The sequence below is a fragment of the Microcebus murinus genome, chromosome 13, assembly GCF_040939455.1.
Source record: "Microcebus murinus isolate Inina chromosome 13, M.murinus_Inina_mat1.0, whole genome shotgun sequence".
Classification (NCBI taxonomy): domain Eukaryota; kingdom Metazoa; phylum Chordata; class Mammalia; order Primates; family Cheirogaleidae; genus Microcebus; species Microcebus murinus.
The window spans coordinates 1,584,866-1,611,479 of record NC_134116.1 but is presented as its reverse complement, the minus strand read 5'-3'; the positions used below and the strand labels follow the sequence as shown (position 1 = coordinate 1,611,479).

Sequence of the window (26,614 nt, the reverse complement as noted above, 5' to 3'; positions counted from 1 at the left end):
GGCCTTCCAAGGGCTTGGTGTGGACGCTGGTTCCAGGACGCCCTCCCAGGAACCCGGTAGCAGGGCGGCCGCAGCGTCTCGCGCAACCCAACCGTCCGCCGGCTGGCCGCCGTGGCTAAGTGGCCTGCGGGGGACGTGCTCCCGCTGTGCCGTGGGGGCCCAGCCTGGTGTCTTCTCTGAGGCCCCGCGGCTGCCGCTCCCCGCAAGGGGAGAGCCGCGGAGGTGGGGACCGCCTCCTCATGGGGACGTACACCCAGCTCTCCACGTCGGATTCCGGGGCTCTCTGTCCTGCCAGAAGGCCCAGCTGGCCTGCGGGTCCTCAGAGTGGCAAAAACATCCGAAAACTGAGATTGAGGGTCCGGTGGGTGTCTGCACTTTTGTGCTGGGCACCCCAGGGAGGCCCGGGGGCTGGCTGGACAACGCGGTCTGCTGGGCTGGGGGGGGGGTTTGGAGGAGCAACTGATGCCCTTTGCACTTTGGGTAGCAAGTGTCTGAGGTGTCTCTGGGCCCTGTGCCATGTGGGGGCGGGGGCGGAGGCGGGGTGGGAGGAGGAGGAGGAGGAGGAGGAGGAGGAGGAGGAGGAGGTGGGAAGGGCCGTGGCCTGCAGTCGTGTTCCCCGGGGTGGCACAGCATGTGGCTTCTTCCACAGGCTGCTTGGCCTGGGCTCCCTGCACCTGGGCCTTTGGAGGACTGGCCCTGTGCTTGCCAACACTTCCTGCAGGGACCCAGAGCTGGGAGGTTGCATCTCTCAGCCCTGGGTCGGGCAGAGCCCCAGCGGGCCATGCCCACAACCTCTCTCAGCAGGGGTCCCCCAGAAGGCTCCTTTGGGACCAGGATTCTCTTGCGGGTGACTCTTTAAGGTCTGGCCCCTGGATGGAGGGGCACCAGGAGTAGAGGAGCAGGAAGGGGAAGGGGGTGGCCATGCGAGGGGACACTTTCAGGCCAAGTCCCAGCTTCAGTCTGATCCTCCTGGGAACCCCGGGGTGGACATCACACCTCCTGGTTGCCCCGCTCTGAGACAAGGAGCCGGGCTTCGCATTCCCACAGCAGCCAGTCGTGGGCTGAGGACACCTGGGGCGTTGGGAACTCCCTGGCTTCTCCTTGGTTTAACATCTGGAGCTGCTTGTGAATCGTGCCGCCACACACACCCGAGTGCAGGTGTCTTCTGCACAGACTGCGGGCCTCGCTCTTCTGAATGCCGCTAGCTCGCGACCCACCCACGGGTGAACCTGGTCAGGGTACTTTCTCTCAGGGGCAGACTCTGATCCGGGCGGGCTACCGGTGTCTCTGTTTGCTCCTTTCTTTCTTCCACTTCGGGAAAGGCTTCCTTACTGGGTGTGGAAATCTCCTATGCCTTTCCTCGCCTATTCTGTCAGCTCTAAAATTCTCTTTCGGTTGCCACCCTCACAGATGGATTAGGAAACTCTTTGCGGTGCACTCATTAGTGAAATGACCTCAATGACGCTGGAATCCAATATCTAATCGCCAATTTTTAGCGAGTCCACACGCCAGGGTGGTCGGGGTCCAATGCAGCCCCGGCCAGGCCCAGGCCCCTTGGACTGGGCCACAGGAGGACACAGAGGAGGGTCCCGGCCCCCACGGTAGGTAGAGGTGCGGGCAGTTCTCCAAGGGCTTGGGTGTTTTCCAGAGGGAGGAGATGGAGGGGACTGATTTCTTCAGCGCCCCACAAACCACGCCACCCCACCCCACCCATGGGACACATCCCGAGAGAGAGAGAGACGCCCCATACACTGGCTCCCCTCCCCCGTGCGCTGTGCCCCAGCCCTGGCCCGGGGGAATAGGCGGCCGCCGGGCCACAGGGTGGGGGGCGCAGCTGAAAGGGGTTGTGGGGGAGGGCCGCCCCTGGCTGGGGTCAAAGGGCGAGCGCCCCGCCCCTCCCGCCCGTGTGCAGTCAGTGGCCCCGGCGCGCTGGGGGTGGGGGGCGGGGAGGTGAAGGAGGCCAGGCGAGGAGAGGAGGGGGGCTGGAAGGGCTCCACCTTGGCGGGTCCAGCCGTGGAGGCGCATCTTGTGTGAGTGTGAGTGAGTGAGTGCGTGTGAGTGTGAGTGTGTGTGTATACAGAGACAGCCCCCAACCCCGGCCCGCCGCTCCCTGCCCGCCCCGCCTGTCACCCCCGTCCCTCGGAGCCCGCGGGACGCGGCCGGCGAACTCAACAGGCCCGACCCGGCGCGGGGCCTGGGGCGGGAGGAGGCGGCGGGGAAGCGCAGAGAGGCTCGGCTTCTTGAGCGGGGCAGGGGCGCCCTCCGCCGTCCACGGCCACACCACCCCGAACGCGCCCGATCCCGTCTGGTCTCGGAAGCTAAGCAGGGTCGGGCCTGGTTAGAACTTGGATGGGAGACCGCCCGGGAATACCGGGTGCCGTAGGCTTCTTCTTTTTTTTTTTTTTGCCTCTGGTTCTGTCGCGTTTCTGGGAGTGCGGGGGCGGCCCGGGGTGGGGGTGACCCCCACCCTCAGCGCCCGCCGGCCGCGGTGCCTGGCGCCCCAGCCCGCACCGTGGGGCCTCCTCTTGTCCCGAGCCGTGACACCGCCGCCACGCGGCAGCATGCGTGGCTTCTGGACTGTCAGGTCTCAGACCAAAGGTCTGCTCTGTGGGAGCCGACACGCTGGAGGAAACCTTGAGAGTCTGAGAGGGGAGGGAGTTCCAGAAGAAGGCCAGGATGTCATTTTGAGGGAGTATGTGACCAGAACTCCTCCCGTTGCTTTTGGGGTTCTATGGGCTACACGTAGGAATCTTTGGTGGTGGCACCTGATGTTCGGGGATCCGGAGTCACACCCAGACCTGCTCCACAGGCCTCCTTTTACTTTTCTCTTCGGATTCATTTTTTTTTTTTTTTTTTTTTTGAGACAGAGTCTCGGTTTGTTGCCCAGGCTAGAGTGAGTGCCGTGGCGTCAGCCTAGCTCACAGCAACTTCAAACTCCTGGGCTCGAGTGATCCTTCTGCCTCAGCCTCCCGGGTAGCTGGGACTGCAGGCATGCGCCACCATGCCCCGCTAATTTTTTATATATATATCAGTTGGCCAATTAATTTCTTTCTATTTATAGTAGAGACGGGGTCTCGCTCTTGCTCAGGCTGGTTTTGAACTCCTGACCTTGAGCAATCCGCCCGCCTCGGCCTCCCAAGAGCTAGGATTACAGGCGTGAGCCACAGCGCCCGGCCGGATTCATTATTTTTAAAAAGTGTCTCTTATCTCTATTATTGCATTTACTTTTCTCTCTCTTTTCAAGCAGATGATGGGAGTCCAAGTATTAAGGTGACATGTGTTGCCCGTGCCCCCCTCCCCCCCCCGTGTTCTTATTCATTTACCCCTCATGTTGTTCCAGCATATTGTGGGGGCACCAATGTTAAGGACGGGTGCGTTGCCCTCTCCCAGCCTCCCCCCTCGGGTCAGAGCTTCAAGTGCGCCCATCCCCCAGTCGGTGCGTACCCACCCCATTCCTAATGGATGTGTATGCCCATCCCCTCCCCCCACCCGCCCGACACCCACCCGAAGAAGGTGATTCCTCTGTGTCCACTTAGGTGTCCATCGGTTCGTACCCATTTGCTGGTGAGCGCGAGCACGTGGTGCTCGTGTGTCCATTCTTGGGATACTTGGCTTACTGGAACGGGTTCCAGCTCTGGCCAGGAGAACCACGAGAGGTGCCCCCTCACCGCTGCTCCTCATAGCCGAATAGCACTCCGTGGTGTCCACGCGCCACATTTTATTTACCCACTCGTGGGTCGATGGGCACTCGGGTGGCTTCCAGGTCTTTGCGATTGTGACTTGTGCCCTGACACTAACCCTAACCCTTACCCAGCCCGTCTCCTCCACGGCCCCTGCCTGACTGACTCCTTCCCGCCCGGCCTATCACCTGTCACCGTCCTCTGCCCCTGCCTGACACGCTCCTCCCCGCCCGGGCCGTCACCGTCCTCGGCCCCTGCCTGACGGGGCTCCTCCGTCGCCTGGGCCTTCCAAGGGCTTGGTGTGGACGCTGGTTCCAGGACGCCCTCCCAGGAACCCGGTAGCAGGGCGGCCGCAGCGTCTCGCGCAACCCAACCGTCCGCCGGCTGGCCGCCGTGGCTAAGTGGCCTGCGGGGGACGTGCTCCCGCTGTGCCGTGGGGGCCCAGCCTGGTGTCTTCTCTGAGGCCCCGCGGCTGCCGCTCCCCGCAAGGGGAGAGCCGCGGAGGTGGGGACCGCCTCCTCATGGGGACGTACACCCAGCTCTCCACGTCGGATTCCGGGGCTCTCTGTCCTGCCAGAAGGCCCAGCTGGCCTGCGGGTCCTCAGAGTGGCAAAAACATCCGAAAACTGAGATTGAGGGTCCGGTGGGTGTCTGCACTTTTGTGCTGGGCACCCCAGGGAGGCCCGGGAGCTGGCTGGACAACGCGGTCTGCTGGGCTGGGGGGGGGGGTTTGGAGGAGCAACTGATGCCCTTTGCACTTTGGGTAGCAAGTGTCTGAGGTGTCTCTGGGCCCTGTGCCATGTGGGGGCGGGGGCGGAGGCGGGGTGGGAGGAGGAGGAGGAGGAGGAGGAGGAGGAGGAGGAGGAGGAGGAGGAGGTGGGAAGGGCCGTGGCCTGCAGTCGTGTTCCCCGGGGTGGCACAGCATGTGGCTTCTTCCACGGGATGCTTGGCCTGGGCTCCCTGCACCTGGGCCTTTGGAGGACTGGCCCTGTGCTTGCCAACACTTCCTGCAGGGACCCAGAGCTGGGAGGTTGCATCTCTCAGCCCTGGGTCGGGCAGAGCCCCAGCGGGCCATGCCCACAACCTCTCTCAGCAGGGGTCCCCCAGAAGGCTCCTTTGGGACCAGGATTCTCTTGCGGGTGACTCTTTAAGGTCTGGCCCCTGGATGGAGGGGCACCAGGAGTAGAGGAGCAGGAAGGGGAAGGGGGTGGCCATGCGAGGGGACACTTTCAGGCCAAGTCCCAGCTTCAGTCTGATCCTCCTGGGAACCCCGGGGTGGACATCACACCTCCTGGTTGCCCCGCTCTGAGACAAGGAGCCGGGCTTCGCATTCCCACAGCAGCCAGTCGTGGGCTGAGGACACCTGGGGCGTTGGGAACTCCCTGGCTTCTCCTTGGTTTAACATCTGGAGCTGCTTGTGAATCGTGCCGCCACACACACCCGAGTGCAGGTGTCTTCTGCACAGACTGCGGGCCTCGCTCTTCTGAATGCCGCTAGCTCGCGACCCACCCACGGGTGAACCTGGTCAGGGTACTTTCTCTCAGGGGCAGACTCTGATCCGGGCGGGCTACCGGTGTCTCTGTTTGCTCCTTTCTTTCTTCCACTTCGGGAAAGGCTTCCTTACTGGGTGTGGAAATCTCCTATGCCTTTCCTCGCCTATTCTGTCAGCTCTAAAATTCTCTTTCGGTTGCCACCCTCACAGATGGATTAGGAAACTCTTTGCGGTGCACTCATTAGTGAAATGACCTCAATGACGCTGGAATCCAATATCTAATCGCCAATTTTTAGCGAGTCCACACGCCAGGGTGGTCGGGGTCCAATGCAGCCCCGGCCAGGCCCAGGCCCCTTGGACTGGGCCACAGGAGGACACAGAGGAGGGTCCCGGCCCCCACGGTAGGTAGAGGTGCGGGCAGTTCTCCAAGGGCTTGGGTGTTTTCCAGAGGGAGGAGATGGAGGGGACTGATTTCTTCAGCGCCCCACAAACCACGCCACCCCACCCCACCCATGGGACACATCCCGAGAGAGAGAGAGAGACACGCCCCATACACTGGCTCCCCTCCCCCGTGCGCTGTGCCCCAGCCCTGGCCCGGGGGAATAGGCGGCCGCCGGGCCACAGGGTGGGGGGCGCAGCTGAAAGGGGTTGTGGGGGAGGGCCGCCCCTGGCTGGGGTCAAAGGGCGAGCGCCCCGCCCCTCCCGCCCGTGCGCAGTCAGCGGCCCCGGCGCGCTGGGGGTGGGGGGCGGGGAGGTGAAGGAGGCCAGGCGAGGAGAGGAGGGGGGCTGGAAGGGCTCCACCTTGGCGGGTCCAGCCGTGGAGGCGCATCTTGTGTGAGTGTGAGTGAGTGAGTGCGTGTGAGTGTGAGTGTGTGTGTATACAGAGACAGCCCCCAACCCCGGCCCGCCGCTCCCTGCCCGCCCCGCCTGTCACCCCCGTCCCTCGGAGCCCGCGGGACCCGGCCGGCGAACTCAACAGGCCCGACCCGGCGCGGGGCCTGGGGCGGGAGGAGGCGGCGGGGAAGCGCAGAGAGGCTCGGCTTCTTGAGCGGGGCAGGGGCGCCCTCCGCCGTCCACGGCCACACCACCCCGAACGCGCCCGATCCCGTCTGGTCTCGGAAGCTAAGCAGGGTCGGGCCTGGTTAGAACTTGGATGGGAGACCGCCCGGGAATACCGGGTGCCGTAGGCTTCTTCTTTTTTTTTTTTTTTGCCTCTGGTTCTGTCGCGTTTCTGGGAGTGCGGGGGCGGCCCGGGGTGGGGGTGACCCCCACCCTCAGCGCCCGCCGGCCGCGGTGCCTGGCGCCCCAGCCCGCACCGTGGGGCCTCCTCTTGTCCCGAGCCGTGACACCGCCGCCACGCGGCAGCATGCGTGGCTTCTGGACTGTCAGGTCTCAGACCAAAGGTCTGCTCTGTGGGAGCCGACACGCTGGAGGAAACCTTGAGAGTCTGAGAGGGGAGGGAGTTCCAGAAGAAGGCCAGGATGTCATTTTGAGGGAGTATGTGACCAGAACTCCTCCCGTTGCTTTTGGGGTTCTATGGGCTACACGTAGGAATCTTTGGTGGTGGCACCTGATGTTCGGGGATCCGGAGTCACACCCAGACCTGCTCCACAGGCCTCCTTTTACTTTTCTCTTCGGATTCATTTTTTTTTTTTTTTTTTTTTTTGAGACAGAGTCTCGGTTTGTTGCCCAGGCTAGAGTGAGTGCCGTGGCGTCAGCCTAGCTCACAGCAACTTCAAACTCCTGGGCTCGAGTGATCCTTCTGCCTCAGCCTCCCGGGTAGCTGGGACTGCAGGCATGCGCCACCATGCCCCGCTAATTTTTTATATATATATCAGTTGGCCAATTAATTTCTTTCTATTTATAGTAGAGACGGGGTCTCGCTCTTGCTCAGGCTGGTTTTGAACTCCTGACCTTGAGCAATCCGCCCGCCTCGGCCTCCCAAGAGCTAGGATTACAGGCGTGAGCCACAGCGCCCGGCCGGATTCATTATTTTTAAAAAGTGTCTCTTATCTCTATTATTGCATTTACTTTTCTCTCTCTTTTCAAGCAGATGATGGGAGTCCAAGTATTAAGGTGACATGTGTTGCCCGTGCCCCCCTCCCCCCCCCCGTGTTCTTATTCATTTACCCCTCATGTTGTTCCAGCATATTGTGGGGGCACCAATGTTAAGGACGGGTGCGTTGCCCTCTCCCAGCCTCCCCCCTCGGGTCAGAGCTTCAAGTGCGCCCATCCCCCAGTCGGTGCGTACCCACCCCATTCCTAATGGATGTGTATGCCCATCCCCTCCCCCCACCCGCCCGACACCCACCCGAAGAAGGTGATTCCTCTGTGTCCACTTAGGTGTCCATCGGTTCGTACCCATTTGCTGGTGAGCGCGAGCACGTGGTGCTCGTGTGTCCATTCTTGGGATACTTGGCTTACTGGAACGGGTTCCAGCTCTGGCCAGGAGAACCACGAGAGGTGCCCCCTCACCGCTGCTCCTCATAGCCGAATAGCACTCCGTGGTGTCCACGCGCCACATTTTATTTACCCACTCGTGGGTCGATGGGCACTCGGGTGGCTTCCAGGTCTTTGCGATTGTGACTTGTGCCCTGACACTAACCCTAACCCTTACCCAGCCCGTCTCCTCCACGGCCCCTGCCTGACTGACTCCTTCCCGCCCGGCCTATCACCTGTCACCGTCCTCTGCCCCTGCCTGACACGCTCCTCCCCGCCCGGGCCGTCACCGTCCTCGGCCCCTGCCTGACGGGGCTCCTCCGTCGCCTGGGCCTTCCAAGGGCTTGGTGTGGACGCTGGTTCCAGGACGCCCTCCCAGGAACCCGGTAGCAGGGCGGCCGCAGCGTCTCGCGCAACCCAACCGTCCGCCGGCTGGCCGCCGTGGCTAAGTGGCCTGCGGGGGACGTGCTCCCGCTGTGCCGTGGGGGCCCAGCCTGGTGTCTTCTCTGAGGCCCCGCGGCTGCCGCTCCCCGCAAGGGGAGAGCCGCGGAGGTGGGGACCGCCTCCTCATGGGGACGTACACCCAGCTCTCCACGTCGGATTCCGGGGCTCTCTGTCCTGCCAGAAGGCCCAGCTGGCCTGCGGGTCCTCAGAGTGGCAAAAACATCCGAAAACTGAGATTGAGGGTCCGGTGGGTGTCTGCACTTTTGTGCTGGGCACCCCAGGGAGGCCCGGGAGCTGGCTGGACAACGCGGTCTGCTGGGCTGGGGGGGGGGGTTTGGAGGAGCAACTGATGCCCTTTGCACTTTGGGTAGCAAGTGTCTGAGGTGTCTCTGGGCCCTGTGCCATGTGGGGGCGGGGGCGGAGGCGGGGTGGGAGGAGGAGGAGGAGGAGGAGGAGGAGGAGGAGGAGGAGGAGGAGGAGGAGGTGGGAAGGGCCGTGGCCTGCAGTCGTGTTCCCCGGGGTGGCACAGCATGTGGCTTCTTCCACGGGATGCTTGGCCTGGGCTCCCTGCACCTGGGCCTTTGGAGGACTGGCCCTGTGCTTGCCAACACTTCCTGCAGGGACCCAGAGCTGGGAGGTTGCATCTCTCAGCCCTGGGTCGGGCAGAGCCCCAGCGGGCCATGCCCACAACCTCTCTCAGCAGGGGTCCCCCAGAAGGCTCCTTTGGGACCAGGATTCTCTTGCGGGTGACTCTTTAAGGTCTGGCCCCTGGATGGAGGGGCACCAGGAGTAGAGGAGCAGGAAGGGGAAGGGGGTGGCCATGCGAGGGGACACTTTCAGGCCAAGTCCCAGCTTCAGTCTGATCCTCCTGGGAACCCCGGGGTGGACATCACACCTCCTGGTTGCCCCGCTCTGAGACAAGGAGCCGGGCTTCGCATTCCCACAGCAGCCAGTCGTGGGCTGAGGACACCTGGGGCGTTGGGAACTCCCTGGCTTCTCCTTGGTTTAACATCTGGAGCTGCTTGTGAATCGTGCCGCCACACACACCCGAGTGCAGGTGTCTTCTGCACAGACTGCGGGCCTCGCTCTTCTGAATGCCGCTAGCTCGCGACCCACCCACGGGTGAACCTGGTCAGGGTACTTTCTCTCAGGGGCAGACTCTGATCCGGGCGGGCTACCGGTGTCTCTGTTTGCTCCTTTCTTTCTTCCACTTCGGGAAAGGCTTCCTTACTGGGTGTGGAAATCTCCTATGCCTTTCCTCGCCTATTCTGTCAGCTCTAAAATTCTCTTTCGGTTGCCACCCTCACAGATGGATTAGGAAACTCTTTGCGGTGCACTCATTAGTGAAATGACCTCAATGACGCTGGAATCCAATATCTAATCGCCAATTTTTAGCGAGTCCACACGCCAGGGTGGTCGGGGTCCAATGCAGCCCCGGCCAGGCCCAGGCCCCTTGGACTGGGCCACAGGAGGACACAGAGGAGGGTCCCGGCCCCCACGGTAGGTAGAGGTGCGGGCAGTTCTCCAAGGGCTTGGGTGTTTTCCAGAGGGAGGAGATGGAGGGGACTGATTTCTTCAGCGCCCCACAAACCACGCCACCCCACCCCACCCATGGGACACATCCCGAGAGAGAGAGAGAGACACGCCCCATACACTGGCTCCCCTCCCCCGTGCGCTGTGCCCCAGCCCTGGCCCGGGGGAATAGGCGGCCGCCGGGCCACAGGGTGGGGGGCGCAGCTGAAAGGGGTTGTGGGGGAGGGCCGCCCCTGGCTGGGGTCAAAGGGCGAGCGCCCCGCCCCTCCCGCCCGTGCGCAGTCAGCGGCCCCGGCGCGCTGGGGGTGGGGGGCGGGGAGGTGAAGGAGGCCAGGCGAGGAGAGGAGGGGGGCTGGAAGGGCTCCACCTTGGCGGGTCCAGCCGTGGAGGCGCATCTTGTGTGAGTGTGAGTGAGTGAGTGCGTGTGAGTGTGAGTGTGTGTGTATACAGAGACAGCCCCCAACCCCGGCCCGCCGCTCCCTGCCCGCCCCGCCTGTCACCCCCGTCCCTCGGAGCCCGCGGGACCCGGCCGGCGAACTCAACAGGCCCGACCCGGCGCGGGGCCTGGGGCGGGAGGAGGCGGCGGGGAAGCGCAGAGAGGCTCGGCTTCTTGAGCGGGGCAGGGGCGCCCTCCGCCGTCCACGGCCACACCACCCCGAACGCGCCCGATCCCGTCTGGTCTCGGAAGCTAAGCAGGGTCGGGCCTGGTTAGAACTTGGATGGGAGACCGCCCGGGAATACCGGGTGCCGTAGGCTTCTTCTTTTTTTTTTTTTTTGCCTCTGGTTCTGTCGCGTTTCTGGGAGTGCGGGGGCGGCCCGGGGTGGGGGTGACCCCCACCCTCAGCGCCCGCCGGCCGCGGTGCCTGGCGCCCCAGCCCGCACCGTGGGGCCTCCTCTTGTCCCGAGCCGTGACACCGCCGCCACGCGGCAGCATGCGTGGCTTCTGGACTGTCAGGTCTCAGACCAAAGGTCTGCTCTGTGGGAGCCGACACGCTGGAGGAAACCTTGAGAGTCTGAGAGGGGAGGGAGTTCCAGAAGAAGGCCAGGATGTCATTTTGAGGGAGTATGTGACCAGAACTCCTCCCGTTGCTTTTGGGGTTCTATGGGCTACACGTAGGAATCTTTGGTGGTGGCACCTGATGTTCGGGGATCCGGAGTCACACCCAGACCTGCTCCACAGGCCTCCTTTTACTTTTCTCTTCGGATTCATTTTTTTTTTTTTTTTTTTTTTTGAGACAGAGTCTCGGTTTGTTGCCCAGGCTAGAGTGAGTGCCGTGGCGTCAGCCTAGCTCACAGCAACTTCAAACTCCTGGGCTCGAGTGATCCTTCTGCCTCAGCCTCCCGGGTAGCTGGGACTGCAGGCATGCGCCACCATGCCCCGCTAATTTTTTATATATATATCAGTTGGCCAATTAATTTCTTTCTATTTATAGTAGAGACGGGGTCTCGCTCTTGCTCAGGCTGGTTTTGAACTCCTGACCTTGAGCAATCCGCCCGCCTCGGCCTCCCAAGAGCTAGGATTACAGGCGTGAGCCACAGCGCCCGGCCGGATTCATTATTTTTAAAAAGTGTCTCTTATCTCTATTATTGCATTTACTTTTCTCTCTCTTTTCAAGCAGATGATGGGAGTCCAAGTATTAAGGTGACATGTGTTGCCCGTGCCCCCCTCCCCCCCCCCGTGTTCTTATTCATTTACCCCTCATGTTGTTCCAGCATATTGTGGGGGCACCAATGTTAAGGACGGGTGCGTTGCCCTCTCCCAGCCTCCCCCCTCGGGTCAGAGCTTCAAGTGCGCCCATCCCCCAGTCGGTGCGTACCCACCCCATTCCTAATGGATGTGTATGCCCATCCCCTCCCCCCACCCGCCCGACACCCACCCGAAGAAGGTGATTCCTCTGTGTCCACTTAGGTGTCCATCGGTTCGTACCCATTTGCTGGTGAGCGCGAGCACGTGGTGCTCGTGTGTCCATTCTTGGGATACTTGGCTTACTGGAACGGGTTCCAGCTCTGGCCAGGAGAACCACGAGAGGTGCCCCCTCACCGCTGCTCCTCATAGCCGAATAGCACTCCGTGGTGTCCACGCGCCACATTTTATTTACCCACTCGTGGGTCGATGGGCACTCGGGTGGCTTCCAGGTCTTTGCGATTGTGACTTGTGCCCTGACACTAACCCTAACCCTTACCCAGCCCGTCTCCTCCACGGCCCCTGCCTGACTGACTCCTTCCCGCCCGGCCTATCACCTGTCACCGTCCTCTGCCCCTGCCTGACACGCTCCTCCCCGCCCGGGCCGTCACCGTCCTCGGCCCCTGCCTGACGGGGCTCCTCCGTCGCCTGGGCCTTCCAAGGGCTTGGTGTGGACGCTGGTTCCAGGACGCCCTCCCAGGAACCCGGTAGCAGGGCGGCCGCAGCGTCTCGCGCAACCCAACCGTCCGCCGGCTGGCCGCCGTGGCTAAGTGGCCTGCGGGGGACGTGCTCCCGCTGTGCCGTGGGGGCCCAGCCTGGTGTCTTCTCTGAGGCCCCGCGGCTGCCGCTCCCCGCAAGGGGAGAGCCGCGGAGGTGGGGACCGCCTCCTCATGGGGACGTACACCCAGCTCTCCACGTCGGATTCCGGGGCTCTCTGTCCTGCCAGAAGGCCCAGCTGGCCTGCGGGTCCTCAGAGTGGCAAAAACATCCGAAAACTGAGATTGAGGGTCCGGTGGGTGTCTGCACTTTTGTGCTGGGCACCCCAGGGAGGCCCGGGAGCTGGCTGGACAACGCGGTCTGCTGGGCTGGGGGGGGGGGTTTGGAGGAGCAACTGATGCCCTTTGCACTTTGGGTAGCAAGTGTCTGAGGTGTCTCTGGGCCCTGTGCCATGTGGGGGCGGGGGCGGAGGCGGGGTGGGAGGAGGAGGAGGAGGAGGAGGAGGAGGAGGAGGAGGAGGAGGAGGAGGAGGTGGGAAGGGCCGTGGCCTGCAGTCGTGTTCCCCGGGGTGGCACAGCATGTGGCTTCTTCCACGGGCTGCTTGGCCTGGGCTCCCTGCACCTGGGCCTTTGGAGGACTGGCCCTGTGCTTGCCAACACTTCCTGCAGGGACCCAGAGCTGGGAGGTTGCATCTCTCAGCCCTGGGTCGGGCAGAGCCCCAGCGGGCCATGCCCACAACCTCTCTCAGCAGGGGTCCCCCAGAAGGCTCCTTTGGGACCAGGATTCTCTTGCGGGTGACTCTTTAAGGTCTGGCCCCTGGATGGAGGGGCACCAGGAGTAGAGGAGCAGGAAGGGGAAGGGGGTGGCCATGCGAGGGGACACTTTCAGGCCAAGTCCCAGCTTCAGTCTGATCCTCCTGGGAACCCCGGGGTGGACATCACACCTCCTGGTTGCCCCGCTCTGAGACAAGGAGCCGGGCTTCGCATTCCCACAGCAGCCAGTCGTGGGCTGAGGACACCTGGGGCGTTGGGAACTCCCTGGCTTCTCCTTGGTTTAACATCTGGAGCTGCTTGTGAATCGTGCCGCCACACACACCCGAGTGCAGGTGTCTTCTGCACAGACTGCGGGCCTCGCTCTTCTGAATGCCGCTAGCTCGCGACCCACCCACGGGTGAACCTGGTCAGGGTACTTTCTCTCAGGGGCAGACTCTGATCCGGGCGGGCTACCGGTGTCTCTGTTTGCTCCTTTCTTTCTTCCACTTCGGGAAAGGCTTCCTTACTGGGTGTGGAAATCTCCTATGCCTTTCCTCGCCTATTCTGTCAGCTCTAAAATTCTCTTTCGGTTGCCACCCTCACAGATGGATTAGGAAACTCTTTGCGGTGCACTCATTAGTGAAATGACCTCAATGACGCTGGAATCCAATATCTAATCGCCAATTTTTAGCGAGTCCACACGCCAGGGTGGTCGGGGTCCAATGCAGCCCCGGCCAGGCCCAGGCCCCTTGGACTGGGCCACAGGAGGACACAGAGGAGGGTCCCGGCCCCCACGGTAGGTAGAGGTGCGGGCAGTTCTCCAAGGGCTTGGGTGTTTTCCAGAGGGAGGAGATGGAGGGGACTGATTTCTTCAGCGCCCCACAAACCACGCCACCCCACCCCACCCATGGGACACATCCCGAGAGAGAGAGAGAGACACGCCCCATACACTGGCTCCCCTCCCCCGTGCGCTGTGCCCCAGCCCTGGCCCGGGGGAATAGGCGGCCGCCGGGCCACAGGGTGGGGGGCGCAGCTGAAAGGGGTTGTGGGGGAGGGCCGCCCCTGGCTGGGGTCAAAGGGCGAGCGCCCCGCCCCTCCCGCCCGTGCGCAGTCAGCGGCCCCGGCGCGCTGGGGGTGGGGGGCGGGGAGGTGAAGGAGGCCAGGCGAGGAGAGGAGGGGGGCTGGAAGGGCTCCACCTTGGCGGGTCCAGCCGTGGAGGCGCATCTTGTGTGAGTGTGAGTGAGTGAGTGCGTGTGAGTGTGAGTGTGTGTGTATACAGAGACAGCCCCCAACCCCGGCCCGCCGCTCCCTGCCCGCCCCGCCTGTCACCCCCGTCCCTCGGAGCCCGCGGGACGCGGCCTGCGAACTCAACAGGCCCGACCCGGCGCGGGGCCTGGGGCGGGAGGAGGCGGCGGGGAAGCGCAGAGAGGCTCGGCTTCTTGAGCGGGGCAGGGGCGCCCTCCGCCGTCCACGGCCACACCACCCCGAACGCGCCCGATCCCGTCTGGTCTCGGAAGCTAAGCAGGGTCGGGCCTGGTTAGAACTTGGATGGGAGACCGCCCGGGAATACCGGGTGCCGTAGGCTTCTTCTTTTTTTTTTTTTTTGCCTCTGGTTCTGTCGCGTTTCTGGGAGTGCGGGGGCGGCCCGGGGTGGGGGTGACCCCCACCCTCAGCGCCCGCCGGCCGCGGTGCCTGGCGCCCCAGCCCGCACCGTGGGGCCTCCTCTTGTCCCGAGCCGTGACACCGCCGCCACGCGGCAGCATGCGTGGCTTCTGGACTGTCAGGTCTCAGACCAAAGGTCTGCTCTGTGGGAGCCGACACGCTGGAGGAAACCTTGAGAGTCTGAGAGGGGAGGGAGTTCCAGAAGAAGGCCAGGATGTCATTTTGAGGGAGTATGTGACCAGAACTCCTCCCGTTGCTTTTGGGGTTCTATGGGCTACACGTAGGAATCTTTGGTGGTGGCACCTGATGTTCGGGGATCCGGAGTCACACCCAGACCTGCTCCACAGGCCTCCTTTTACTTTTCTCTTCGGATTCATTTTTTTTTTTTTTTTTTTGAGACAGAGTCTCGGTTTGTTGCCCAGGCTAGAGTGAGTGCCGTGGCGTCAGCCTAGCTCACAGCAACTTCAAACTCCTGGGCTCGAGTGATCCTTCTGCCTCAGCCTCCCGGGTAGCTGGGACTGCAGGCATGCGCCACCATGCCCCGCTAATTTTTTATATATATATCAGTTGGCCAATTAATTTCTTTCTATTTATAGTAGAGACGGGGTCTCGCTCTTGCTCAGGCTGGTTTTGAACTCCTGACCTTGAGCAATCCGCCCGCCTCGGCCTCCCAAGAGCTAGGATTACAGGCGTGAGCCACAGCGCCCGGCCGGATTCATTATTTTTAAAAAGTGTCTCTTATCTCTATTATTGCATTTACTTTTCTCTCTCTTTTCAAGCAGATGATGGGAGTCCAAGTATTAAGGTGACATGTGTTGCCCGTGCCCCCCTCCCCCCCCCGTGTTCTTATTCATTTACCCCTCATGTTGTTCCAGCATATTGTGGGGGCACCAATGTTAAGGACGGGTGCGTTGCCCTCTCCCAGCCTCCCCCCTCGGGTCAGAGCTTCAAGTGCGCCCATCCCCCAGTCGGTGCGTACCCACCCCATTCCTAATGGATGTGTATGCCCATCCCCTCCCCCCACCCGCCCGACACCCACCCGAAGAAGGTGATTCCTCTGTGTCCACTTAGGTGTCCATCGGTTCGTACCCATTTGCTGGTGAGCGCGAGCACGTGGTGCTCGTGTGTCCATTCTTGGGATACTTGGCTTACTGGAACGGGTTCCAGCTCTGGCCAGGAGAACCACGAGAGGTGCCCCCTCACCGCTGCTCCTCATAGCCGAATAGCACTCCGTGGTGTCCACGCGCCACATTTTATTTACCCACTCGTGGGTCGATGGGCACTCGGGTGGCTTCCAGGTCTTTGCGATTGTGACTTGTGCCCTGACACTAACCCTAACCCTTACCCAGCCCGTCTCCTCCACGGCCCCTGCCTGACTGACTCCTTCCCGCCCGGCCTATCACCTGTCACCGTCCTCTGCCCCTGCCTGACACGCTCCTCCCCGCCCGGGCCGTCACCGTCCTCGGCCCCTGCCTGACGGGGCTCCTCCGTCGCCTGGGCCTTCCAAGGGCTTGGTGTGGACGCTGGTTCCAGGACGCCCTCCCAGGAACCCGGTAGCAGGGCGGCCGCAGCGTCTCGCGCAACCCAACCGTCCGCCGGCTGGCCGCCGTGGCTAAGTGGCCTGCGGGGGACGTGCTCCCGCTGTGCCGTGGGGGCCCAGCCTGGTGTCTTCTCTGAGGCCCCGCGGCTGCCGCTCCCCGCAAGGGGAGAGCCGCGGAGGTGGGGACCGCCTCCTCATGGGGACGTACACCCAGCTCTCCACGTCGGATTCCGGGGCTCTCTGTCCTGCCAGAAGGCCCAGCTGGCCTGCGGGTCCTCAGAGTGGCAAAAACATCCGAAAACTGAGATTGAGGGTCCGGTGGGTGTCTGCACTTTTGTGCTGGGCACCCCAGGGAGGCCCGGGGGCTGGCTGGACAACGCGGTCTGCTGGGCTGGGGGGGGGGTTTGGAGGAGCAACTGATGCCCTTTGCACTTTGGGTAGCAAGTGTCTGAGGTGTCTCTGGGCCCTGTGCCATGTGGGGGTGGGGGCGGAGGCGGGGTGGGAGGAGGAGGAGGAGGAGGAGGAGGAGGAGGAGGAGGAGGAGGAGGTGGGAAGGGCCGTGGCCTGCAGTCGTGTTCCCCGGGGTGGCACAGCATGTGGCTTCTTCCACAGGCTGCTTGGCCTGGGCTCCCTGCACCTGGGCCTTTGGAGGACTGGCCCTGTGCTTGCCAACACTTCCTGCAGGGACCCAGAGCTGGGAGGTTGCATCTCTCAGCCCTGGGTCGGGCAGAGCCCCAGCGGGCCATGCCCACAACCTCTCTCAGCAGGGGTCCCCCAGAAGGCTCCTTTGGGACCAGGATTCTCTTGCGGGTGACTCTTTAAGGTCTGGCCCCTGGATGGAGGGGCACCAGGAGTAGAGGAGCAGGAAGGGGAAGGGGGTGGCCATGCGAGGGGACACTTTCAGGCCAAGTCCCAGCTTCAGTCTGATCCTCCTGGGAACCCCGGGGTGGACATCACACCTCCTGGTTGCCCCGCTCTGAGACAAGGAGCCGGGCTTCGCATTGCCACAGCAGCCAGTCGTGGGCTGAGGACACCTGGGGCGTTGGGAACTCCCTGGCTTCTCCTTGGTTTAACATCTGGAGCTGCTTGTGAATCGTGCCGCCACACACACCCGAGTGCAGGTGTCTTCTGCACAGACTGCGGGCCTCGCTCTTCTGAATGCCGCTAGCTCGCGACCCACCCACGGGTGAACCTGGTCAGGGTACTTTCTCTCAGGGGCAGACTCTGATCCGGGCGGGCTACCGGTGTCTCTGTTTGCTCCTTTCTTTCTTCCACTTCGGGAAAGGCTTCCTTACTGGGTGTGGAAATCTCCTATGCCTTTCCTCGCCTATTCTGTCAGCTCTAAAATTCTCTTTCGGTTGCCACCCTCACAGATGGATTAGGAAACTCTTTGCGGTGCACTCATTAGTGAAATGACCTCAATGACGCTGGAATCCAATATCTAATCGCCAATTTTTAGCGAGTCCACACGCCAGGGTGGTCGGGGTCCAATGCAGCCCCGGCCAGGCCCAGGCCCCTTGGACTGGGCCACAGGAGGACACAGAGGAGGGTCCCGGCCCCCACGGTAGGTAGAGGTGCGGGCAGTTCTCCAAGGGCTTGGGTGTTTTCCAGAGGGAGGAGATGGAGGGGACTGATTTCTTCAGCGCCCCACAAACCACGCCACCCCACCCCACCCATGGGACACATCCCGAGAGAGAGAGAGAGACACGCCCCATACACTGGCTCCCCTCCCCCGTGCGCTGTGCCCCAGCCCTGGCCCGGGGGAATAGGCGGCCGCCGGGCCACAGGGTGGGGGGCGCAGCTGAAAGGGGTTGTGGGGGAGGGCCGCCCCTGGCTGGGGTCAAAGGGCGAGCGCCCCGCCCCTCCCGCCCGTGCGCAGTCAGCGGCCCCGGCGCGCTGGGGGTGGGGGGCGGGGAGGTGAAGGAGGCCAGGCGAGGAGAGGAGGGGGGCTGGAAGGGCTCCACCTTGGCGGGTCCAGCCGTGGAGGCGCATCTTGTGTGAGTGTGAGTGAGTGAGTGCGTGTGAGTGTGAGTGTGTGTGTATACAGAGACAGCCCCCAACCCCGGCCCGCCGCTCCCTGCCCGCCCCGCCTGTCACCCCCGTCCCTCGGAGCCCGCGGGACGCGGCCTGCGAACTCAACAGGCCCGACCCGGCGCGGGGCCTGGGGCGGGAGGAGGCGGCGGGGAAGCGCAGAGAGGCTCGGCTTCTTGAGCGGGGCAGGGGCGCCCTCCGCCGTCCACGGCCACACCACCCCGAACGCGCCCGATCCCGTCTGGTCTCGGAAGCTAAGCAGGGTCGGGCCTGGTTAGAACTTGGATGGGAGACCGCCCGGGAATACCGGGTGCCGTAGGCTTCTTCTTTTTTTTTTTTTTTGCCTCTGGTTCTGTCGCGTTTCTGGGAGTGCGGGGGCGGCCCGGGGTGGGGGTGACCCCCACCCTCAGCGCCCGCCGGCCGCGGTGCCTGGCGCCCCAGCCCGCACCGTGGGGCCTCCTCTTGTCCCGAGCCGTGACACCGCCGCCACGCGGCAGCATGCGTGGCTTCTGGACTGTCAGGTCTCAGACCAAAGGTCTGCTCTGTGGGAGCCGACACGCTGGAGGAAACCTTGAGAGTCTGAGAGGGGAGGGAGTTCCAGAAGAAGGCCAGGATGTCATTTTGAGGGAGTATGTGACCAGAACTCCTCCCGTTGCTTTTGGGGTTCTATGGGCTACACGTAGGAATCTTTGGTGGTGGCACCTGATGTTCGGGGATCCGGAGTCACACCCAGACCTGCTCCACAGGCCTCCTTTTACTTTTCTCTTCGGATTCATTTTTTTTTTTTTTTTTTTGAGACAGAGTCTCGGTTTGTTGCCCAGGCTAGAGTGAGTGCCGTGGCGTCAGCCTAGCTCACAGCAACTTCAAACTCCTGGGCTCGAGTGATCCTTCTGCCTCAGCCTCCCGGGTAGCTGGGACTGCAGGCATGCGCCACCATGCCCCGCTAATTTTTTATATATATATCAGTTGGCCAATTAATTTCTTTCTATTTATAGTAGAGACGGGGTCTCGCTCTTGCTCAGGCTGGTTTTGAACTCCTGACCTTGAGCAATCCGCCCGCCTCGGCCTCCCAAGAGCTAGGATTACAGGCGTGAGCCACAGCGCCCGGCCGGATTCATTATTTTTAAAAAGTGTCTCTTATCTCTATTATTGCATTTACTTTTCTCTCTCTTTTCAAGCAGATGATGGGAGTCCAAGTATTAAGGTGACATGTGTTGCCCGTGCCCCCCTCCCCCCCCCGTGTTCTTATTCATTTACCCCTCATGTTGTTCCAGCATATTGTGGGGGCACCAATGTTAAGGACGGGTGCGTTGCCCTCTCCCAGCCTCCCCCCTCGGGTCAGAGCTTCAAGTGCGCCCATCCCCCAGTCGGTGCGTACCCACCCCATTCCTAATGGATGTGTATGCCCATCCCCTCCCCCCACCCGCCCGACACCCACCCGAAGAAGGTGATTCCTCTGTGTCCACTTAGGTGTCCATCGGTTCGTACCCATTTGCTGGTGAGCGCGAGCACGTGGTGCTCGTGTGTCCATTCTTGGGATACTTGGCTTACTGGAACGGGTTCCAGCTCTGGCCAGGAGAACCACGAGAGGTGCCCCCTCACCGCTGCTCCTCATAGCCGAATAGCACTCCGTGGTGTCCACGCGCCACATTTTATTTACCCACTCGTGGGTCGATGGGCACTCGGGTGGCTTCCAGGTCTTTGCGATTGTGACTTGTGCCCTGACACTAACCCTAACCCTTACCCAGCCCGTCTCCTCCACGGCCCCTGCCTGACTGACTCCTTCCCGCCCGGCCTATCACCTGTCACCGTCCTCTGCCCCTGCCTGACACGCTCCTCCCCGCCCGGGCCGTCACCGTCCTCGGCCCCTGCCTGACGGGGCTCCTCCGTCGCCTGGGCCTTCCAAGGGCTTGGTGTGGACGCTGGTTCCAGGACGCCCTCCCAGGAACCCGGTAGCAGGGCGGCCGCAGCGTCTCGCGCAACCCAACCGTCCGCCGGCTGGCCGCCGTGGCTAAGTGGCCTGCGGGGGACGTGCTCCCGCTGTGCCGTGGGGGCCCAGCCTGGTGTCTTCTCTGAGGCCCCGCGGCTGCCGCTCCCCGCAAGGGGAGAGCCGCGGAGGTGGGGACCGCCTCCTCATGGGGACGTACACCCAGCTCTCCACGTCGGATTCCGGGGCTCTCTGTCCTGCCAGAAGGCCCAGCTGGCCTGCGGGTCCTCAGAGTGGCAAAAACATCCGAAAACTGAGATTGAGGGTCCGGTGGGTGTCTGCACTTTTGTGCTGGGCACCCCAGGGAGGCCCGGGGGCTGGCTGGACAACGCGGTCTGCTGGGCTGGGGGGGGGGTTTGGAGGAGCAACTGATGCCCTTTGCACTTTGGGTAGCAAGTGTCTGAGGTGTCTCTGGGCCCTGTGCCATGTGGGGGCGGGGGCGGAGGCGGGGTGGGAGGAGGAGGAGGAGGAGGAGGAGGAGGAGGAGGAGGTGGGAAGGGCCGTGGCCTGCAGTCGTGTTCCCCGGGGTGGCACAGCATGTGGCTTCTTCCACAGGCTGCTTGGCCTGGGCTCCCTGCACCTGGGCCTTTGGAGGACTGGCCCTGTGCTTGCCAACACTTCCTGCAGGGACCCAGAGCTGGGAGGTTGCATCTCTCAGCCCTGGGTCGGGCAGAGCCCCAGCGGGCCATGCCCACAACCTCTCTCAGCAGGGGTCCCCCAGAAGGCTCCTTTGGGACCAGGATTCTCTTGCGGGTGACTCTTTAAGGTCTGGCCCCTGGATGGAGGGGCACCAGGAGTAGAGGAGCAGGAAGGGGAAGGGGGTGGCCATGCGAGGGGACACTTTCAGGCCAAGTCCCAGCTTCAGTCTGATCCTCCTGGGAACCCCGGGGTGGACATCACACCTCCTGGTTGCCCCGCTCTGAGACAAGGAGCCGGGCTTCGCATTCCCACAGCAGCCAGTCGTGGGCTGAGGACACCTGGGGCGTTGGGAACTCCCTGGCTTCTCCTTGGTTTAACATCTGGAGCTGCTTGTGAATCGTGCCGCCACACACACCCGAGTGCAGGTGTCTTCTGCACAGACTGCGGGCCTCGCTCTTCTGAATGCCGCTAGCTCGCGACCCACCCACGGGTGAACCTGGTCAGGGTACTTTCTCTCAGGGGCAGACTCTGATCCGGGCGGGCTACCGGTGTCTCTGTTTGCTCCTTTCTTTCTTCCACTTCGGGAAAGGCTTCCTTACTGGGTGTGGAAATCTCCTATGCCTTTCCTCGCCTATTCTGTCAGCTCTAAAATTCTCTTTCGGTTGCCACCCTCACAGATGGATTAGGAAACTCTTTGCGGTGCACTCATTAGTGAAATGACCTCAATGACGCTGGAATCCAATATCTAATCGCCAATTTTTAGCGAGTCCACACGCCAGGGTGGTCGGGGTCCAATGCAGCCCCGGCCAGGCCCAGGCCCCTTGGACTGGGCCACAGGAGGACACAGAGGAGGGTCCCGGCCCCCACGGTAGGTAGAGGTGCGGGCAGTTCTCCAAGGGCTTGGGTGTTTTCCAGAGGGAGGAGATGGAGGGGACTGATTTCTTCAGCGCCCCACAAACCACGCCACCCCACCCCACCCTTGGGACACATCCCGAGAGAGAGAGAGACGCCCCATACACTGGCTCCCCTCCCCCGTGCGCTGTGCCCCAGCCCTGGCCCGGGGGAATAGGCGGCCGCCGGGCCACAGGGTGGGGGGCGCAGCTGAAAGGGGTTGTGGGGGAGGGCCGCCCCTGGCTGGGGTCAAAGGGCGAGCGCCCCGCCCCTCCCGCCCGTGCGCAGTCAGCGGCCCCGGCGCGCTGGGGGTGGGGGGCGGGGAGGTGAAGGAGGCCAGGCGAGGAGAGGAGGGGGGCTGGAAGGGCTCCACCTTGGCGGGTCCAGCCGTGGAGGCGCATCTTGTGTGAGTGTGAGTGAGTGAGTGCGTGTGAGTGTGAGTGTGTGTGTATACAGAGACAGCCCCCAACCCCGGCCCGCCGCTCCCTGCCCGCCCCGCCTGTCACCCCCGTCCCTCGGAGCCCGCGGGACGCGGCCGGCGAACTCAACAGGCCCGACCCGGCGCGGGGCCTGGGGCGGGAGGAGGCGGCGGGGAAGCGCAGAGAGGCTCGGCTTCTTGAGCGGGGCAGGGGCGCCCTCCGCCGTCCACGGCCACACCACCCCGAACGCGCCCGATCCCGTCTGGTCTCGGAAGCTAAGCAGGGTCGGGCCTGGTTAGAACTTGGATGGGAGACCGCCCGGGAATACCGGGTGCCGTAGGCTTCTTCTTTTTTTTTTTTTTTGCCTCTGGTTCTGTCGCGTTTCTGGGAGTGCGGGGGCGGCCCGGGGTGGGGGTGACCCCCACCCTCAGCGCCCGCCGGCCGCGGTGCCTGGCGCCCCAGCCCGCACCGTGGGGCCTCCTCTTGTCCCGAGCCGTGACACCGCCGCCACGCGGCAGCATGCGTGGCTTCTGGACTGTCAGGTCTCAGACCAAAGGTCTGCTCTGTGGGAGCCGACACGCTGGAGGAAACCTTGAGAGTCTGAGAGGGGAGGGAGTTCCAGAAGAAGGCCAGGATGTCATTTTGAGGGAGTATGTGACCAGAACTCCTCCCGTTGCTTTTGGGGTTCTATGGGCTACACGTAGGAATCTTTGGTGGTGGCACCTGATGTTCGGGGATCCGGAGTCACACCCAGACCTGCTCCACAGGCCTCCTTTTACTTTTCTCTTCGGATTCATTTTTTTTTTTTTTTTTTTTTTTTGAGACAGAGTCTCGGTTTGTTGCCCAGGCTAGAGTGAGTGCCGTGGCGTCAGCCTAGCTCACAGCAACTTCAAACTGCTGGGCTCGAGTGATCCTTCTGCCTCAGCCTCCCGGGTAGCTGGGACTGCAGGCATGCGCCACCATGCCCCGCTAATTTTTTATATATATATCAGTTGGCCAATTAATTTCTTTCTATTTATAGTAGAGACGGGGTCTCGCTCTTGCTCAGGCTGGTTTTGAACTCCTGACCTTGAGCAATCCGCCCGCCTCGGCCTCCCAAGAGCTAGGATTACAGGCGTGAGCCACAGCGCCCGGCCGGATTCATTATTTTTAAAAAGTGTCTCTTATCTCTATTATTGCATTTACTTTTCTCTCTCTTTTCAAGCAGATGATGGGAGTCCAAGTATTAAGGTGACATGTGTTGCCCGTGCCCCCCTCCCCCCCCCCCGTGTTCTTATTCATTTACCCCTCATGTTGTTCCAGCATATTGTGGGGGCACCAATGTTAAGGACGGGTGCGTTGCCCTCTCCCAGCCTCCCCCCTCGGGTCAGAGCTTCAAGTGCGCCCATCCCCCAGTCGGTGCGTACCCACCCCATTCCTAATGGATGTGTATGCCCATCCCCTCCCCCCACCCGCCCGACACCCACCCGAAGAAGGTGATTCCTCTGTGTCCACTTAGGTGTCCATCGGTTCGTACCCATTTGCTGGTGAGCGCGAGCACGTGGTGCTCGTGTGTCCATTCTTGGGATACTTGGCTTACTGGAACGGGTTCCAGCTCTGGCCAGGAGAACCACGAGAGGTGCCCCCTCACCGCTGCTCCTCATAGCCGAATAGCACTCCGTGGTGTCCACGCGCCACATTTTATTTACCCACTCGTGGGTCGATGGGCACTCGGGTGGCTTCCAGGTCTTTGCGATTGTGACTTGTGCCCTGACACTAACCCTAACCCTTACCCAGCCCGTCTCCTCCACGGCCCCTGCCTGACTGACTCCTTCCCGCCCGGCCTATCACCTGTCACCGTCCTCTGCCCCTGCCTGACACGCTCCTCCCCGCCCGGGCCGTCACCGTCCTCGGCCCCTGCCTGACGGGGCTCCTCCGTCGCCTGGGCCTTCCAAGGGCTTGGTGTGGACGCTGGTTCCAGGACGCCCTCCCAGGAACCCGGTAGCAGGGCGGCCGCAGCGTCTCGCGCAACCCAACCGTCCGCCGGCTGGCCGCCGTGGCTAAGTGGCCTGCGGGGGACGTGCTCCCGCTGTGCCGTGGGGGCCCAGCCTGGTGTCTTCTCTGAGGCCCCGCGGCTGCCGCTCCCCGCAAGGGGAGAGCCGCGGAGGTGGGGACCGCCTCCTCATGGGGACGTACACCCAGCTCTCCACGTCGGATTCCGGGGCTCTCTGTCCTGCCAGAAGGCCCAGCTGGCCTGCGGGTCCTCAGAGTGGCAAAAACATCCGAAAACTGAGATTGAGGGTCCGGTGGGTGTCTGCACTTTTGTGCTGGGCACCCCAGGGAGGCCCGGGGGCTGGCTGGACAACGCGGTCTGCTGGGCTGGGGGGGGGTTTGGAGGAGCAACTGATGCCCTTTGCACTTTGGGTAGCAAGTGTCTGAGGTGTCTCTGGGCCCTGTGCCATGTGGGGGCGGGGGCGGAGGCGGGGTGGGAGGAGGAGGAGGAGGAGGAGGAGGAGGAGGAGGAGGTGGGAAGGGCCGTGGCCTGCAGTCGTGTTCCCCGGGGTGGCACAGCATGTGGCTTCTTCCACAGGCTGCTTGGCCTGGGCTCCCTGCACCTGGGCCTTTGGAGGACTGGCCCTGTGCTTGCCAACACTTCCTGCAGGGACCCAGAGCTGGGAGGTTGCATCTCTCAGCCCTGGGTCGGGCAGAGCCCCAGCGGGCCATGCCCACAACCTCTCTCAGCAGGGGTCCCCCAGAAGGCTCCTTTGGGACCAGGATTCTCTTGCGGGTGACTCTTTAAGGTCTGGCCCCTGGATGGAGGGGCACCAGGAGTAGAGGAGCAGGAAGGGGAAGGGGGTGGCCATGCGAGGGGACACTTTCAGGCCAAGTCCCAGCTTCAGTCTGATCCTCCTGGGAACCCCGGGGTGGACATCACACCTCCTGGTTGCCCCGCTCTGAGACAAGGAGCCGGGCTTCGCATTGCCACAGCAGCCAGTCGTGGGCTGAGGACACCTGGGGCGTTGGGAACTCCCTGGCTTCTCCTTGGTTTAACATCTGGAGCTGCTTGTGAATCGTGCCGCCACACACACCCGAGTGCAGGTGTCTTCTGCACAGACTGCGGGCCTCGCTCTTCTGAATGCCGCTAGCTCGCGACCCACCCACGGGTGAACCTGGTCAGGGTGCTTTCTCTCAGGGGCAGACTCTGATCCGGGCGGGCTACCGGTGTCTCTGTTTGCTCCTTTCTTTCTTCCACTTCGGGAAAGGCTTCCTTACTGGGTGTGGAAATCTCCTATGCCTTTCCTCGCCTATTCTGTCAGCTCTAAAATTCTCTTTCGGTTGCCACCCTCACAGATGGATTAGGAAACTCTTTGCGGTGCACTCATTAGTGAAATGACCTCAATGACGCTGGAATCCAATATCTAATCGCCAATTTTTAGCGAGTCCACACGCCAGGGTGGTCGGGGTCCAATGCAGCCCCGGCCAGGCCCAGGCCCCTTGGACTGGGCCACAGGAGGACACAGAGGAGGGTCCCGGCCCCCACGGTAGGTAGAGGTGCGGGCAGTTCTCCAAGGGCTTGGGTGTTTTCCAGAGGGAGGAGATGGAGGGGACTGATTTCTTCAGCGCCCCACAAACCACGCCACCCCACCCCACCCATGGGACACATCCCGAGAGAGAGAGAGAGACGCCCCATACACTGGCTCCCCTCCCCCGTGCGCTGTGCCCCAGCCCTGGCCCGGGGGAATAGGCGGCCGCCGGGCCACAGGGTGGGGGGCGCAGCTGAAAGGGGTTGTGGGGGAGGGCCGCCCCTGGCTGGGGTCAAAGGGCGAGCGCCCCGCCCCTCCCGCCCGTGCGCAGTCAGCGGCCCCGGCGCGCTGGGGGTGGGGGGCGGGGAGGTGAAGGAGGCCAGGCGAGGAGAGGAGGGGGGCTGGAAGGGCTCCACCTTGGCGGGTCCAGCCGTGGAGGCGCATCTTGTGTGAGTGTGAGTGAGTGAGTGCGTGTGAGTGTGAGTGTGTGTGTATACAGAGACAGCCCCCAACCCCGGCCCGCCGCTCCCTGCCCGCCCCGCCTGTCACCCCCGTCCCTCGGAGCCCGCGGGACCCGGCCGGCGAACTCAACAGGCCCGACCCGGCGCGGGGCCTGGGGCGGGAGGAGGCGGCGGGGAAGCGCAGAGAGGCTCGGCTTCTTGAGCGGGGCAGGGGCGCCCTCCGCCGTCCACGGCCACACCACCCCGAACGCGCCCGATCCCGTCTGGTCTCGGAAGCTAAGCAGGGTCGGGCCTGGTTAGAACTTGGATGGGAGACCGCCCGGGAATACCGGGTGCCGTAGGCTTCTTCTTTTTTTTTTTTTTTGCCTCTGGTTCTGTCGCGTTTCTGGGAGTGCGGGGGCGGCCCGGGGTGGGGGTGACCCCCACCCTCAGCGCCCGCCGGCCGCGGTGCCTGGCGCCCCAGCCCGCACCGTGGGGCCTCCTCTTGTCCCGAGCCGTGACACCGCCGCCACGCGGCAGCATGCGTGGCTTCTGGACTGTCAGGTCTCAGACCAAAGGTCTGCTCTGTGGGAGCCGACACGCTGGAGGAAACCTTGAGAGTCTGAGAGGGGAGGGAGTTCCAGAAGAAGGCCAGGATGTCATTTTGAGGGAGTATGTGACCAGAACTCCTCCCGTTGCTTTTGGGGTTCTATGGGCTACACGTAGGAATCTTTGGTGGTGGCACCTGATGTTCGGGGATC

At 63.0% G+C, this 26,614-nt stretch overlaps 7 pseudogenes; all 7 read left to right on the top strand.

Annotated features, from left to right (window-relative positions):
* Positions 1-2,267: 2,267 nt before the first annotated feature.
* LOC142875117 (uncharacterized) lies at positions 2,268-2,386 on the top strand (annotated as a pseudogene).
* A 3,857-nt stretch (positions 2,387-6,243) lies between these two features.
* On the top strand, positions 6,244-6,362 carry LOC142875116 (uncharacterized; annotated as a pseudogene).
* A 3,863-nt stretch (positions 6,363-10,225) lies between these two features.
* Positions 10,226-10,344, top strand: LOC142875115 (uncharacterized; annotated as a pseudogene).
* Positions 10,345-14,207: 3,863 nt separating this feature from the next.
* On the top strand, positions 14,208-14,326 carry LOC142875114 (uncharacterized; annotated as a pseudogene).
* Positions 14,327-18,177: 3,851 nt separating this feature from the next.
* Positions 18,178-18,296, top strand: LOC142875111 (uncharacterized; annotated as a pseudogene).
* A 3,838-nt stretch (positions 18,297-22,134) lies between these two features.
* LOC142875110 (uncharacterized) lies at positions 22,135-22,253 on the top strand (annotated as a pseudogene).
* Positions 22,254-26,099: 3,846 nt separating this feature from the next.
* LOC142875109 (uncharacterized) lies at positions 26,100-26,218 on the top strand (annotated as a pseudogene).
* Positions 26,219-26,614: the final 396 nt, after the last annotated feature.